Below are 17,151 nucleotides of genomic sequence, written 5' to 3' on the forward strand. Positions count from 1 at the left end.
GGTGATTAGATGAACCTGTCACAGACAGTATCAGGTGATTAGATGAACCTATCACTGACAATATCAGGTGATTAGATGAACCTATCACTGAAGTATCAGGTGATTAGATGAACCTATCACAGACAGTATCAGATGATTAACCTATCACAGACAGTATCAAGTGAATAACCTATCACTGAGAGTATCAGGTCATTAGATAAACCTATCACTGACAGTATCAGATGATTAGATAAACCTATCACTGACAGTATCAGATGATTAGATAAACCTTTCACTGACAGTATCAGGTGATTAGATGAACCTATCACAGACAGTATCTGGTGATTAGATGAACCTATCACTGACAGTATCTGGTGATTAGATGAACCTATCACTGACATCATCAGGTGATTAGATGAACCTATCATTGACAGTATCAGGTGATTAGATGAACCTATCACTAACAGTATCAATTGATTAGATGAACCTATCACTGACAGTATCAGGTGATTAGATGAACCTATCACTGACAATATCAGGTGATTAAATGAACCTATCACTGACAGTATCAGATGATTAGATGAACCTATCACTGACAGTATCAGGTGATTAGATGAACCTGTCACAGACAGTATCAGGTGATTAGATGAACCTATCACTGACAGTATCTGGTGATTAGATGAACCTTTCACTGACAGTATCAGATGATTAGATGAACCTCTCACTGACAGTATCAGGTGATTAGATGAACCTATTACTGACAGTATCAGATGATTAGATGAACCTATCTCTGACACACAGTATCAGGTGATTAGATGAACCTATCACAGACAGTATCAGGTGATTAGATGAACCTATCACTGACAGTATCAGGTGATTAGATGAACCTATCACTGACACACAGAATCAGGTGATTAGATGAACCTATCACTGACAGTATCAGGTGATTAGATGAACCTATCACTGACAGTATCAGGTGATTAGATGAACCTATCACTGACAATTTCAGATGATTAGATGAACCTATCACTGACAATATCAGGTGATTAGATGAACCTATCACTGACACACAGTATCAGGTGATTAGATGAACCTATCACTCACAGTATCAGGTGATTAGATGAGTATCAGGTGATTAGATGAATGTATCACTGACAGTATCAGGTGATTAGATGAACCTATCACTGACAGTATCAGGTGATTAAATGAACCTAACCTATCACTAACAGTATCAGGTGATTAAATGAACCTATCACTGACAGTATCATATGATTAGATGAACCTATCACTGACAGTATCAGGTGATTAGATGAACCTGTCACAGACAGTATCAGGTGATTAGATGAACCTATCACTGACAGTATCTGGTGATTAGATGAACCTTTCACTGACAGTATCAGATGATTAGATGAACCTCTCACTGACAGTATCAGGTGATTAGATGAACCTATTACTGACAGTATCAGATGATTAGATGAACCTATCACTGACACACAGTATCAGGTGATTAGATGAACCTATCACTGACAGTATCAGGTGATTAGATGAACCTATCACTGACAGTATCAGGTGATTAGATGAACCTATCACTGACACACAGAATCAGGTGATTAGATGAACCTATCACTGACAGTATCAGGTGATTAGATGAACCTATCACTGACAGTATCAGGTGATTAGATGAACCTATCACTGACAATTTCAGATGATTAGATGAACCTATCACTGACAATATCAGGTGATTAGATGAACCTATCACTCACAGTATCAGATGATTAGATGAACCTATCACTGACAGCATCAGGTGATTAGATGAACCTGTCACAGACAGTATCAGGTGATTAGATGAACCTATCACTGACAATATCAGGTGATTAGATGAACCTATCACTGAAGTATCAGGTGATTAGATGAACTTATCACAGACAGTATCAGATGATTAACCTATCACAGACAGTATTAAGTGATTAACCTATCACTGAGAGTATCAGGTCATTAGAAAAACCTATCACTGACAGTATCAGATGATTAGATAAACCTATCACTGACAGTATCAGATGATTAGATAAACCTTTCACAGACAGTATCTGGTGATTAGATGAACCTGTCACAGACAGTATCAGGTGATTAGATGAACCTGTCACAGACAGTATCTGGTGATTAGATGAACCTATCACTGACAGTATCTGGTGATTAGATGAACCTATCACTGACAGTATCAGGTGATTAGATGAACCTATCACTGACACTCCCTTTTGGTGCTATATTCCCTCTAAGCATCATTAAATAAGACAAACTCTATGCATTTAGACTTTAACAACATTTACCCAGAAGTGTACCAATATCATTCAAATTTTAGCATTGCAGCATGTGAATGCACGTGCGTAATGACCATATAATTCACAAGATGATTTTAATATACCTATCACAAAAGTATTAAAAAATACGCTATTCAAGTGATTTTTGATTAATTTCACTGCACGCATCACACATGGCGACTATACTTTCTTGTAGAAGTCCATTACAGTGATTAATCCCATCAGCTGTTCAAAGTTTCAGCCAAGCGCAGGTACATGCACGTGTATGCATGTGCAGGTCATTAGATATATCTACCTATCACTGACAGTGGTTGAAAACCAAGGGAGTTATGATTTAAAGCATAAGCCAATCAGATTGCAGCGCATGTGCATGCACGCGTTTTCATGATAATTGCTATATATCTTATTGTAGGATATCCTAATACATCAGCCAATCATAGCGAAGTGCACGTGCAGGTGACCATGTGTCTATGCTTCTAATATATACCTAATATGAGTTTTAAAGCATATCATCAATAATTTAAATAGTTACGTCTGTATCAATTATATTGGACATTTCTCGTGTTGCACAGTGCAATCACACGTGATGCACATGCTTTCATGATATTTCTTTTACTACGGGCTGAATCTCCCTAATGTATGACTATGTTCAACATTTCAAATGATTTTATCAAAAAACAAAAAAGATATCTTTAGTTTCAGCCAATCAGAGCGAACGCACGTGCTTGCACGTGCGATCTTGCTATTTTGACCATGTCTTCTTGTGCATACTACTCATATATCCTTACATTATGACACCTTACATAACATGCCTACTTACTAAAAAGGACACACAAAATCAGAAAAATAATAATAATAAGAAGAATAGTGATTAGATGAACCTATCACTGAAGTATCAGGTGATTAGATGAACCTATCACAGACAGTATCAGATGATTAACCTATCACAGACAGTATTAAGTGATTAACCTATCACTGAGAGTATCAGGTCATTAGATAAACCTATCACTGACAGTATCAGGTGATTAGATGAACCTATCACTGACAGTATCAGAAGGTGATATGAACCTGTCACAGACAGTATCAGGTGATTAGATGAACCTATCACTGACAGTATCTGGTGATTAGATGAACCTTTCACTGACAGTATCAGATGATTAGATGAACCTATCACTGACACACAGAATCAGGTGATTAGATGAACCTATCACTGACAGTATCAGGTGATTAGATGAACCTATCACAGTATCAGGCCAGTGATTCAAAATTCAAGAAGATGGGCTTGTTGATTGTAAAAATCATACTCAATATATATTTTAACTCACTACTTGCGACTATATAAAAATATAAAGAATCATGTGTTGTTGATTATTATAACCCTATCACATAGACCTAAAACAGTATCATGGATGTATTTAACAACCGGAACTAGCTAGTAACTATTAACTAGTACGTAAAATGTGCTAATTTCCAACGAACAACTTACCTAAACGCGACAAAGGATAAAAAATGGCGCATTTCAAAAGTTGAAGTACGTAAAAATGTATAAATTTACAGTTATGAAAATGTATTTATTTTATTATTTAATTAAGGGGCCAGTAAAAATTTTGGTGGGCCAGTAAATTTTGAAAGTTCACTGGTCCGACTGGCCAGTTAGTTTGAAAAGTTTTCGTGAAGACTGTATCACTGACAGTATCAGGTGATTAGATGAACCTATCACTGACAATTTCAGATGATTAGATTAACCTATCACTGACAATATCAGGTGATTAGATGAACCTATCACTGACACACAGTATCAGGTGATTAGATGAACCAGGTGATTAGATGAACCTATCACTGACAGTATCAGGTGATTAGATGAACCTATCACTGACAGTATAAGGTGATTAGATGAACCTATCACTCACAGTATCAGATGATTAGATAAACCTATCACTGACAGTATCAGATGATTAAATAAACCTATCACAGACAGTATCACATTATTGTCTAAATATAAAGATAATTATTTTCATTTTACTTCAATCTTTTTTTTTTGCAATTTTTATTTTTATCCATTTTTCCCCGGTGGATATGGATAAAGAAATCAATGACTGACCTAAATAGTGGATTGAATTACTAAATCCGTAATATGCTACCCTAAAAACAAAAACTAAACAAATTGTACAGATATTACATAATCAGATTTCAAGGTGATATGAACAACCTACAGCTATTTTATTTATTCATGACAATGCACAATATTTCTCATCACAAATTAATGGGAATTTTATTCAAAAATTCTATGTTCACATTTTGTATAGGAAACAAATGTCATCAGTTCAAAAGATTCATCAGTAACATAAGGAAATTCCCTTCTGGCAAATCTGACTGACACTATTCATAAGGAATCGGAATTTGTTAACCCATTTCATACCACCTTTTTATATCAAACAGAACTAGCTGGCTGCTTTTAACGACCAATATAAATTGATACTTTTATTATCTTTAAACTTTGCATGCCCTGCAGCATGTCAACATATTCAAAATATCAAAATATATGCATGTTATTTTACACAGAGTGAGCTACTGGTACAAAAATGTGATTCATTATGTATAGCAGCTTCAGCATCATTAAAGATTTTCTTTTCTTCTCATGGGAAAAAAATATGCTCAGCCTGATATTAATGTTGCATTCAACAATATTTTCCTCTCAAAAATATTCTTAATTATTGCTCTCATAAATTCAGTTACAAGATCTGTGTATGATAATTTAAACTCCGGGAATTTTTTTATTGTATTATTGCTTCAAATAAACTCTTACAAACAGAAAACTGGGTTAATAAGAATATAATGAACCAATTATATTGAGGATTCTTTTATTTGAGCCTTTGAATTAATCTTCAGGGAAAATAGGAATGCTAGCTTTACATATACTGCATGGTGAAATATTTATACATGTATCTAAAATTCAATAAAGCACTGGGCCTTACCAAACCCCACTCCCCAGTTTTTGACATTCCAATCCAAACTTGAACTTCAATCATCCTCAATTATCTTTAATCTTTAATTCTTCAAATAAGCTTTTTGAGAATTTTTTTTAGAGAAGATGCCTAATTCATTCTATAGCCTAAGAGCTATTTGACCTTTTAACCATTTTCAAGTTGAATCATTGACCTACAAAAAATCTACAACTGTAAATCCACCAACTTTATAACAACTTGCCCCCTCCTTTAGATCTATATCTGTACTTTGATTATATACTAAATGTGTATCAAAAATTTGGTCTCAAATCATAATTTTTCTGAAAAATTTAACACATGGGGTTTTTTATAATAAGAATTTGAAAGAAATATAAATATTATATGTAACTAAATGTAGCTAAGAGGTTGATATTTAATGTTTTAAGCATACTCCTCAGATATTTCAAGTTAATGTAACAAACCTTCCCTTTGGGATTGGGGGGGGGGGGTTAGACTTCAGTAAACAAACAGGTTGGATCACAGATGGGCAGATAGCAGTTGCAAATGAAAGAGCACCTGTATGGAAGTTCAGGTGCCCTGGTTTAAGATCCTGGTCTGGTTTTACACATTTTCTCCAATTTAATTTAACAAACACATTTTTCAGTTTGTCAACTTTGGTGACACAAATTCTTCTTTCAAACCATGTCTTGAAGCACTCTCAATGATATAGGAAAGTTAAACATTTTTTAAAAGTTTTTATTTATGTCTAGTGAGTAATATTGATCTCGGCAATGATTTGATTGATTTTAAAGTATCATATAAATCTAAAGTACCTTAAAATTCTGCACTTCAGATGTCACACTCTTGAGTTTTATTGGCTGAATATGTATCATGATAAGGTCTTATTTGCATTTTGAGTACAAAATATATTAAATTTAAATATGTTTAAATCAAGGCAGTCTAATTAAGTATGTATAGATTTTGACTTAGAATCCTACAAGCTGTCATGTCCTGTTTGCCCTTATGTTTTAAGTATATACAGTATTGCCTTCTCTTCCAAGGTCATTGTTTATGGGGTCCTTTAGAACAGACCACTAAAAAGGATCGAGCTTGACTCTCATAGCTTTTAGTGATCAATCCTAAGAGGGATCAAATTGTGTAGTAAATTTTGCCATTTGTCTGGTTATAATGCTTATATTGTTACAGAAATGAAGGGGTATGTGAAAAATATTAGTGGAAAGGGCATGAGGTGAGGTCAGGGGGAGGAAAGAAGCATCACAACCAAAGCTTCAGACGTGCCTGTGTTCACAGAAAATGATTTCCATGATAAGACATACAAAATGGGAGAGGACTACCTAAGTTTTTGGAACTTGTGTCCAATCCCTTTGACATGTTGTCAATGAAATATGTTCAAAACAAAAACAATTGGTCAATCTGACTGTTCTGATCTGTGTCCTGTGCACATGTGGTGATTTGTTTTTATTATCTATCCAAAATCAGATTTCATCTAAAATTATGACCGTATTTATCATGACTCCATAATCCTAACTGTTAATGGTACCCACAATTCACAACATAAAATCAAAACATTAATGCTTGTGTAGAAGGTGGTTTAACTGTGGATACAAGCCAATTTGATTTCTACCTTAGTCACAAATTTTATCATTTCTTGATACATTGATCACCCTATAGACTTGCAAGTTAAAGTCCTGCCATTGGCTAAACAATTTATGTTATATGTCTTTGAGGGCATAACAGCTAAGGTTATCAAGTAGTTTAAGAGCATCTTGACCAGTAATGCAAAGGTCTTTGCCTGGTTTGATTCCTGGTCATGCCATAATATTTTTGATTTTAATTTAATCTTGATATTACTAATTTCCATAACTTCAGCTTAGTGAAGTCAATTTGTATCATAGAAGGGTAAGAAATAATAACTATCCCTTTATATATAGGATGAGATTTAAGGAGATAACCATCAGTATTCAACTCAAAAGTTCATGATTAAACAATACAAACTAGGAGCAGAGCAACAGAGGTGGGATCAGGTGCCATGGAGAAGTGAACATCCCCAGCTGACTGGTAACACCTGCTGTGTGTTCCTTGTCATGATTGGGAAATAACGGAAAATCCATCATCCATTCATTTTGAAAATAATGGCCTTACAATAAGTATGAAAAATGTTACTAAGTCAGCATTTGACTCAGTGATAAATTGTATTTGCAATGACAAGGTCATTGTATCGACTAAGACTTACAAAATGATGACTTAAAATGAGACTGCTGATAATTTATATAGGACAATCTTTACCTGAGTATGAGTGGCATTGGTAGGTTTGTCCGGAACACTATAGTCGGTCACGGTGAAGGTGAACACAGGGGGCGTGTCAGAGGCGTTCAAGTTCAGGGGGTGTAATCCCACCGCCAGCTGCTGCAGGGAGTGGTTATTGTGCTGATGGGACCCTTTGTGGCTGGACATTCTCAAAATTAAAATCCAAAGTAGAAAAAATAATAATCCAATACAACAGCTAAAATGTTAAATCCTTTGTCACTTGAAGCCAATTCACAGTGTAATGAAGCAATCTGAAGTCCACTACAAGCTTGCTTTTACAGTGCTGAAGTAAACACAGTGATATATTGTATTCCAATAGATTAAACACATTTATCCCCCCAAAACAATCATTACTCTCAGCTTTTTACTGCTATGTTTTCCTGACTTCTGAATTAAAATCCAAATCAAAGGCACTTGATGTATTGTGAGCCTGTCACTGAGAAGTCTTCAGGATTAGAGTTGATATCACAAAAAGCACTTAGGCAAGGTAAACTAAGCAAGTGTAATACTAGGAATAGGTCTCCTGAATAATTACACACCAATTACTTTAATATAATAAAATTACAAACAGACCACCAATGAGTGCCGTAATCTGCTTTGTCGCTCCACGCTTCACCTATTCCAAGCACAGACTCTCAGTCATTTTTCATTCAAGGGTAGAGTCAGTTACTGATAGCGGAATAACCCAAGAGTAAAATAACAAATACAGGAATCGGTTAAAATTTTGGGAAATCACACTAAGTCACAGTAAGCTACCAAACAAGTATGTTCTTGGATCTGTGTCACAATGAGGAATCAGCTGATTAAAACCAACCACTGGGTACAATGGTCATTTACTGGTCTGAGTGGACAAGTTTGGGTCCAGCTCTTTAATCCAGACTATTTTAAAATCCACAAATTAATCCCCCTGTTAATCTGATAATCCTGTGTTAAAAACCATTCACAAGGATTTAAGCACGTGGCTATAGTGTGCACCCTTTCAGCATGCAAGAGACACATATATCATTTAATTGATAATTAAGCTTATCAAATCAATCAAAGAACTTTAAAAACACAGGAAAAGGCTTCTTGAAAAGAGAGTTTTAACTTTCAAGATCTGCGTATGCTTCAAAAATTTTTTTTTCCTTCACTATATATTCAAGTGCAAATATGTAAAATCCACAATGAAATGATTTTGTAAGCACAGAAAATATAAAACAGACATGTGAAACGAAATCAATGATTTTGTTCTGCTCTATATTAGGAGATCTTCACCACTTGCCGAAAACCTAGTTCATCAGAACTATTTTACTGAGAAATATATCATCTCCCTGGGGCGAAATGCATATATTATTTATGCATTAGGCACTTACATGCCACATAACTAGCAGGTCAAATAGGGTGAGAAAACCCATTACATTTATAAAACTCGAATATCTCCTTTGATGATTTGAAGATTTAATTCCTCTTCCTTATAATTATACATTTGCTTTCCAACTTTTAAAATCCCTTGTGAATAAAATGATATTTAACCATTACACCCACCAAATTTACAGGAGTGAAATTAAATTGAAATATTCTGCTTTAATTCCCATTATGGCAATTTGTTGAATTTCTTTTTATGACATGTTAGAAAGTCATCAAATGCCATAATTATTTGCATGCTCTTGTTAACAATTTTCATCTATAAGAAATCTTTAAAATTTCTTATGTAACATGTGTATTTGAATTTGCTACTAGTTTTCCATCAAGATGTCAAACAAAATTTGGGCAAAAATATTTTTGAAAATGCTCATTTCAGCAAATTTGACAATTTATCTACATGCAGATCGATATTGAATGGGAATAGCAGTGACAGCTCTTTATCACAAATATATCGCAAATATTTCATTGTTTTTGTACAATATTTTGCCTTTAAAAATTTGAAAACTTGTGCTATAGTTTTCAGATGGATGTGACCACCATGCTGAATAAATGAGACAGATTACTTTAACGAGGAATGTGACATTTACAATTTATTTGACACACTTCCTTTCAAAGTAAGTACTTTTAATGACACTTATCATTGCAAAGGTTGATGGACATGCACATACATGCAGTCTTGATATCCTCAGCCTCAGATATCAGTCTTTAGAGGAAACTCAAGGATTAATGTCGGAAAACCAATTTCAGAAACCAAATTTTTTTCTTCCAATTAACTAATCTGGACATTAGTATCCCTGGTATACAGAGTGATATTTCCAAACTTTAAAATTAATATTCAAGAATAATGAAGAATTCTTACTGGAATTAAAATTTAATTTTCATCAATATTTAAGAAATGCAATAAAACATATAAATAATGGCTATATATCTACTATGCAATTATGAATTTATATACATTTATTCTCTATCTTTTCAAAATTTTTAATTTAAATTGTTTGAGTGGAAGGGAGTTGGTTGTGACAAGATGACTGATTTGTGACAGGAACCTAATCATATTTATAAGTCAAGAGAAATGTCACAGAATTTCCCTGTAATTTCGCCCTCAGCAATCTTGGCAATGCAATAAAGTCATCAAAAGATTCATAAAGCAACAAGGACAAAATATGACAATGCTGACGCAAAGGAATAGGTTCTAGACAAGTTCTATATGATGTGGAAAAAAACAGGAATTGTGTCATAATAGAGTCACATGATATTTCAAATTGTCTTTTTTAAAAGAAAAACTAGTAACCATTTATCATTTTTAACACATTCTGAGAGTCTGTAGCAAAAAATAAAATAATTTTTTGTGTCAGACCATTCACAAAAAACAAGATGAATTACAGTACATGCTAATATTAATAACAAGTGCAGCAGTTGTTCAGACTGCATGTTCATCCATCAGCAGAGTTTGTAAATAATCAATGGAAAATGTTTTTTTCAGTCATTCTTTGAATCAAATTAAAAGAACAGAGAGACTAGTCAAGAACCCCAATATATGTATAAAACCTCATGGATTCAAAGTAAGCTATTATTTTTTACTTGCAATACAGAACAGCTAGGGTTTAACCCAGATAGGGTTCTTCCTAAGCAGGCAGCTTTGGTGTTCAAACCAGACAAGGTTCTTTTCTTGTTGATAATTTCAGGTTTCTTCCTTATCAGATTTCTTCATTAAGTGCTAGCAAGTGTTCAAACCAAAACATGCAAAAAGAGTTCTTCCTTAACTTGCAGCTTCAGTGTTGATCAACAAACCCAACATCTTGGTTCTATTCTTACTTAAATCCATAAAGTTCTTCAATTAAGCTTCTTCAGTATTCATATCAGACCAGGTTCTTATCTCAGATTTTTTTGGCATTTGAGGAAATGGTTGAACATGCTTAGTATTTATAGCCCCAAAGGACACTCAAATGTTTCCATTCAAGATTCAAGCCAAAGACGCCCAGTCTCACTTTAGAATTGAAATATTTAAAATGCATTTTTAATGAATTTTCTTTAAATTTTTCATACATTTTATTCCATAGAATACATTATACACTTCAACTTTCCCCATAAAAGTCATGATATGAGAGATCAAAAGACAAAATGATATTGTAAATAAAAACAGAATGATATACAGCTCAATGGAGACCAATAAATCATAAAGAGAAAAAGCCTAATCAATTTTTGTGTATATGGTTTACAAAGTCTATAATCCCTCTGAGAGTCTCCTATACAGAGAAGAACCATTACAGCCCTGTAGCCTCCGACAGGAAATACACATTGCCCTTTAACAGAAAGTCAAAATGTTGCTCTCTCTGACTCTTGTATCCGAGACGAACCATTAATCTGACATCTTTTCATTTATTTTCTTATTTACTATTGGCAGTGATATACAAAACAAAGTATTTAACCTTTACTTTATATTCCTTACATTGGAAATGGTTTAGAAGAAAATTGTGGGAAAAATATGTTTATCAAAAAAGTGAAACATTTTTATAATAAACTGTCAGACATGAGCAATTTTGCTTCGCTACAGTATATATATATCTGTTAGTTTCACAATGTGGTTCAAACCCATGGGGTATGAAAATCACTTAGCTAAATATAATAAGTATCATTCATAATAAGCATGTTCACCATAAGCATGTTTGACTGTACCTATAGTTATACTTCAGGTGCGTTCCTACAACACCAAGGTATTTTTATAAAACACCTCCTCTGTAATATTTTCATCAGGGTACAACCCAGGAACCCCCCTCCTCCCCAACTCTTTAAAATTTTTAATTGGACACTTGCAGAACCTGCAACAATTAACACAACACTTTTAGTCCCAAACTTTGTGATGGCTGGTTGCTCAAGATTCTATACTGAACAAGAGATGTTTTTAAAACACTAATGCCCTCTTCCACAAATTGGAATTTTTCCAAGTCCAAGGGGCATAACTCTTACAACCAGAAGTCTCTGTCGAGACTGTAGCTCTACTGGTTTGTACTTATCAAAAACCATTGCACTATTTTATGTATCTTGGTGTAGTCTACTTGTGTGCCAACTTATTTTGAAATCAAACTAAAACTGTAGAAGGAGTAGGGTTTTAAAAGAATTTCACAGAAAATTCTATTTTTAGTAACTATGGTAACAATCGAAACCAAAACCCGATGCACTATTCTATGTATCTTAAGTCTACTTGTGTGCCAATTATTTGAAATCGGACCAAAACAAGTAGCGTTTTAAAGGAATTTCACAGAAAATTCTATTTTTAGTAACCATGGCAACACCGTTCATTGAAATCAAAAACCGATGCACTATTCTATGTATCTTAGTATAGTCTAATTTGTGACAAGTTATATTGCAATCAGACCAAAATTGAGGAAGGAGTAGCGTTTTAAAGGAATTTCACAGAAAATTCTATTTTTAGTAACCATGGCAACACCGTTCATCTAAATTAAAATCGATGCACTATTCTATGTATCTTAGTGTAATCTACTTGTGTGCCAGGTAATATTGAAATCAGACCAAAACTGTAGAAGGAGTAGTGTTTTAAAGGAATTTCACAGAGAATTCTATTTTTAGTAACCATGGCAACATCGTTCATCGAAATCAAAAACCGATGCACTATTCTATGTATCTTAGTGTAGTCTACTTGTGTGCCAAGTTATATTGAAATCAGACCAAAATTGTAGAAGGAGTAGCGTTTTAAAGGAATTTCACAGAAAATTCTATTTTTAGTAACCATGGCAACACCATTCATCGAAATCAAAAATCGATGCACTGTTCTATGTATCTTAGTGTAGTCTACTTGTGTGCCAAGTTATATTGAAATCAGACCAAAATTGTAGAAGGAGTAGCGTTTTAAAGGAATTTCACAGAAAATTCTATTTTTAGTAACCATGGCAACATCGTTCATCGAAATCAAAAACCGATGCACTATTCTATGTATCTTAGTGTAATCTACTTGTGTGCCAAGTTATATTGAAATCAGACCAAAATTGTAGAAGGAGTAGCGTTTTAAAGGAATTTCACAGAAAATTCTATTTTTAGTAACCATGGCAACACCGTTCATCAAAATCAAAAACTGATGCACTATTCTATGTATCTTAGTGTAGTCTACTTGTGTGCCAAGTAATATTGAAATCATACTAAAATTGTAGGAGGAGTAGCGTTTTGAAAAATTGTTTACAGACAGACGGGACAGACAGACAACTGACGCATTAATCGCATAAGCTCTTCTGGTCTCTGACCAGTAGAGCTAAAAATGGTGCAACTGTACCCAAAACAGAACTTGACCTAGATATTCATCTGGTTAATCTGTATACCAAATTTCATTTCAATATTTTCAACCTCCGTGAAGAAAATGAATGTAAACTGCAAATAATTGGAATTTTTCTCAGTCCAAGGGGCACAACTCTGACAAAAATTGTGCGATTGTACCCAAAATAGTATTTGGTCTAGATATTCATCTGATTAATCTGTATACCAAATTTCATTTCAATATTTTCAATCTCTGTGAAGAAAATGAATGGAAACTGCAAATAATTGGAATTTTTCTAAGTCCAAGGGGCATAACTCTTGTTAAAAATGGTGCAATCGTACCCAAAACAAAACTTCCCCTAGATATTTTACTGATAAATCTAGATCTGTATACCAAATTTCCTTTCAATATTTTCAAACTCTGCAAAGAAAATGAACAGAAACTGCAAATAATTGGAATGTTTCTATGTCCAAGGGACATAACTCTGACAAAAATGGTGCGATCGTACCCAAAACATAACTTTTCCTAGATTTTCAGCTGATAAATCTGTATACTAAATTTCATTTCAATATGTGCAACCTCTGCGAAGAAAATGAACGGAAACGGCAAATAATTGGAATTTTTTTAAGTCCAAGGGGCATAACTCTTGACCAAAATGGTGCGATTATGGACCCAAAACACAACTTGAATAGACATCAAGCTGATAAATCAGTGTATACCAAATTTCATTTCAATATACTGTAGAAGAACTTTTTTCTGGTGTGGTATTAATTTACGCTATGTACGAAGTCACAAATTTTCCGCGGAAATTTGTCCCATCGAACTTAATAATAATATAAGGCATATATAGAGAGACTTAATATATCTGTGCAATTTTCTACCAGCAAATTGAACAGAAATAGAGATTCCGCGGAATTATGACCTCGTGGAAAAAAGTACGTCTACAGTATGTGCATCCTCTGAGAAGAAAATGAATGGAAACTGCAAATAATTGGAATTTTTCTAAGTGCAAGGGGCATAACTCTGATAAAAATAGCGCAATCGTACCCAACCCGTGTGGGGGCTTTAGTGAAATAAAAAGTTTTTAAAAAAAAGTTTCAGAACTTGACCTAGATATTCATCTGATAAATCTGTATACCAAATTTCATATCTGTATGTGCAACAGTTGTGAAGAAAATGAACAGAAACTAAAGGGACCCACAGACAGACAGCAGCAAAGCAATATGCCCTCCCTTCTTAAATGAATTTAACATGTGGTTGAAATTGCAAATTTACAACTTTAAAACTTAATTTTTTCTTTTTTGAACAAGACAGGATTAATTCTGACAAAATTTTGATCTCTAATTTGATTTTTATCTTCTTTTTTTTTTTTGAACAAATCTTGGTTTGATTTTAACTTTTTTAAAAAACAAAAAGACAAATCTTTAAGGTACAACTAATGGTATCTACATGAAATGAAGAAAAAGTGCAAGGCCAATTAATGACTTTAAAACACTTCATGAAACAAAATTAAGGCATCAAAGAAAGATATTAAGAAAAACTTCCAACAACAAATGATCCATTTTTTTAGTTCTTGCTTAAGCCATGGTAAAACAGAATAATGGAGACAATTTCTAAGAGAAGTGGAGTCTAGACTGCAGTTTATCTGATCAAAAGACTGATTAAAAGAAAACAAACACACCATCAGACCAGGCCTACCATCAGCAGTCTGTTCTGTCAGAAATAAGAAATATATGATATCTTGTCATCAAAGGCAAACAATTGAGTTGTTCTTGACAAAAAAAAAAATATGGTCTACTGTTAACTTTAGGAACAGAGAATGATTTACATCCAACTTTCATCAAGACCAAATACCTTAAAGAGAAGAGATTGCGTTATTTCTCAAATTATTGCATGAATTTCATTTTTTCATCTTCACAAGTTTAAGAAACTTTGAATTTCAAATTAAGAATTACTCTGACCCATATGCCATATAAGCCTAAAACATAACATGCACATGCATGCAGATAAAAAACATACACTTGTTACATTTGTTTTACCTACACTCTGAAAATTTGAAAAATAGTTGTTTTTTCAATATAAGGCCAAATTTTTTTTATTAGTTGTTTTACGGATCCGCCGACCCCATTTTTCTAAGTTTTGGAAAAAAAATAAAAATTCCATTCAATCCTTTTTTTATAATCGCCGATCGAACTTTACTTCAAACATATTAAAAAAAATCCGGAAATGACCGTACATTGTTTGAATTTTAATTAGATGTGATCAGAATCATGTAAACGCTTCCGCTATTGACCCTTTTAAAAAAAAAAACTCTGCAAGCGTTTTATAGTCAGAGATGAAATAAGTATGACGGCCATGTGAAACATTTTAGGTTTTTCAAAACAGAATATAAATGTTTTAAGGACAGTAGTAAATGTATAAATGTATGACGGTTTTTATGAGCTGATCAGGCTGGTGATTATTCTATATATGATGTTATCTGATCAGCGAATGGAGTGTGGTGGTTGAGGAAATTACAGCCAAAACCAAAGAATCTGGTGTCGTCACTTGCACTCCATCCGACACCCATAACTTTTCTCTGAGGGTTTGGCGAAGTTTTAAACAGTTATATCTAATGGTTAGTTAACAGTTCATATATTATTTATGACATTTTTAAAAGCACATGTATGACTGTATTATAAAAATCTGCAAGACGTGTTGTCAATTGTTAAAGCGTCAGAGAAACGAAAGACTTTTTTGTCATTGTACAAGTATGAATCTATCAAATGATGTGAAAGAAATGTTTCTTAAAGTTTTAAATTTTAGATTTGGAAAAGGAACTGACTCATCAGGATGTTCTAAGACAAAAAATGTTTGTATGAGAGTCATAGGAATGTGAAACCCTATGGGGATGACTTATCATTCTAGTAAGTTTATTTGTGTCCATTGATTGTGCACTGAATTTTAGTTTTATACTGTTTAATACTGTTTACAAAAAGGTATTATCTGAATTTGATTAAACTTTTACTATTTTTCAGGGGGTTGTGTAAAATTTGCTGAAGTGTGTTTTTCTGTGGCAATGTGGACGTAGCAGTGAGAGGACACCCGTATCCAGTCATAGACATACACAGAAAAGTTCAGAATTGTTCACATAATATGTCTCTCTGCTCGGAGAATCGTTCTCTTTTAGTGAGAAATGCCAAGAAAGACATTTCTGTGCAATGTTCTGAGGTTGATTTCCCCAACTGCTTTGATATGCTGCATATTAAAAGTTTTGAACATTGAACACTTCTTTTTTTTTTTTTTTTTTTTTGTAGCCACCCAATGGACATTTCTCCCCCAAAAATCCGTAAAACAACTAATAAAAAAAAATGGCCTAAGCTTTCTTTTTGACTCACTATTGACTGGAATACAGGGAAAGGGGGGTAACTGAAAGTCAAACTTTAGAATACAGTTTCTATTGATGAAGACCTGTGTGTTGCATCTTTTTCTTCATTAGTAATATTAATAGCTTAATTGGTCCAGGGGTCAGATTCTTAACAACTGTGTTTATATTTTCTCTGTTTTAGCTGACTTAGTTCGATCTTCAAACAAATTATGAATTGTAAAATATGCTCCATTAATCCAAGTTTATTAATTTATTATTCATTTAGAGCAGTCACTATGTTTGCCTACTGAAAACTGACATAATAATTCATGTAACAGTTAACTCCATCAATACTCAGCATGCTCAGTTAAGGGACACACCATTTTTTTATTATTGATTTTTAGGGGGGTGTCAAGTCAGCATTGCAGGCCTTGACATCAATTAAACAATGAACTCATTTTAATATGTTTACTTGAAGTATATTTCAAATTTAACCAGAAGTCTCTGTGGAGACTGAAGTTCTACTGGTTTGTACTTCAGGAAAGGAAGAGAAAAGTTGGGAAC

At 33.6% G+C, this 17,151-nt stretch overlaps 1 long non-coding RNA gene across 1 annotated transcript; it reads left to right on the forward strand.

Annotated features, from left to right (window-relative positions):
* Positions 1–15,354: 15,354 nt before the first annotated feature.
* LOC134265803 (uncharacterized) lies at positions 15,355–16,506 on the forward strand. The gene is made up of 3 exons (XR_009991835.1): positions 15,355–15,858; positions 16,047–16,147; positions 16,259–16,506. It is a non-coding gene; the product is annotated as an uncharacterized LOC134265803 (long non-coding RNA).
* Positions 16,507–17,151: the final 645 nt, after the last annotated feature.

The sequence above is a fragment of the Saccostrea cucullata genome, unplaced genomic scaffold, assembly GCF_032062105.1.
Source record: "Saccostrea cucullata isolate Sc308-1 unplaced genomic scaffold, CSIRO_AGI_Scuc_v1 ctg299, whole genome shotgun sequence".
Lineage (NCBI taxonomy): Eukaryota > Metazoa > Mollusca > Bivalvia > Ostreida > Ostreidae > Saccostrea > Saccostrea cuccullata.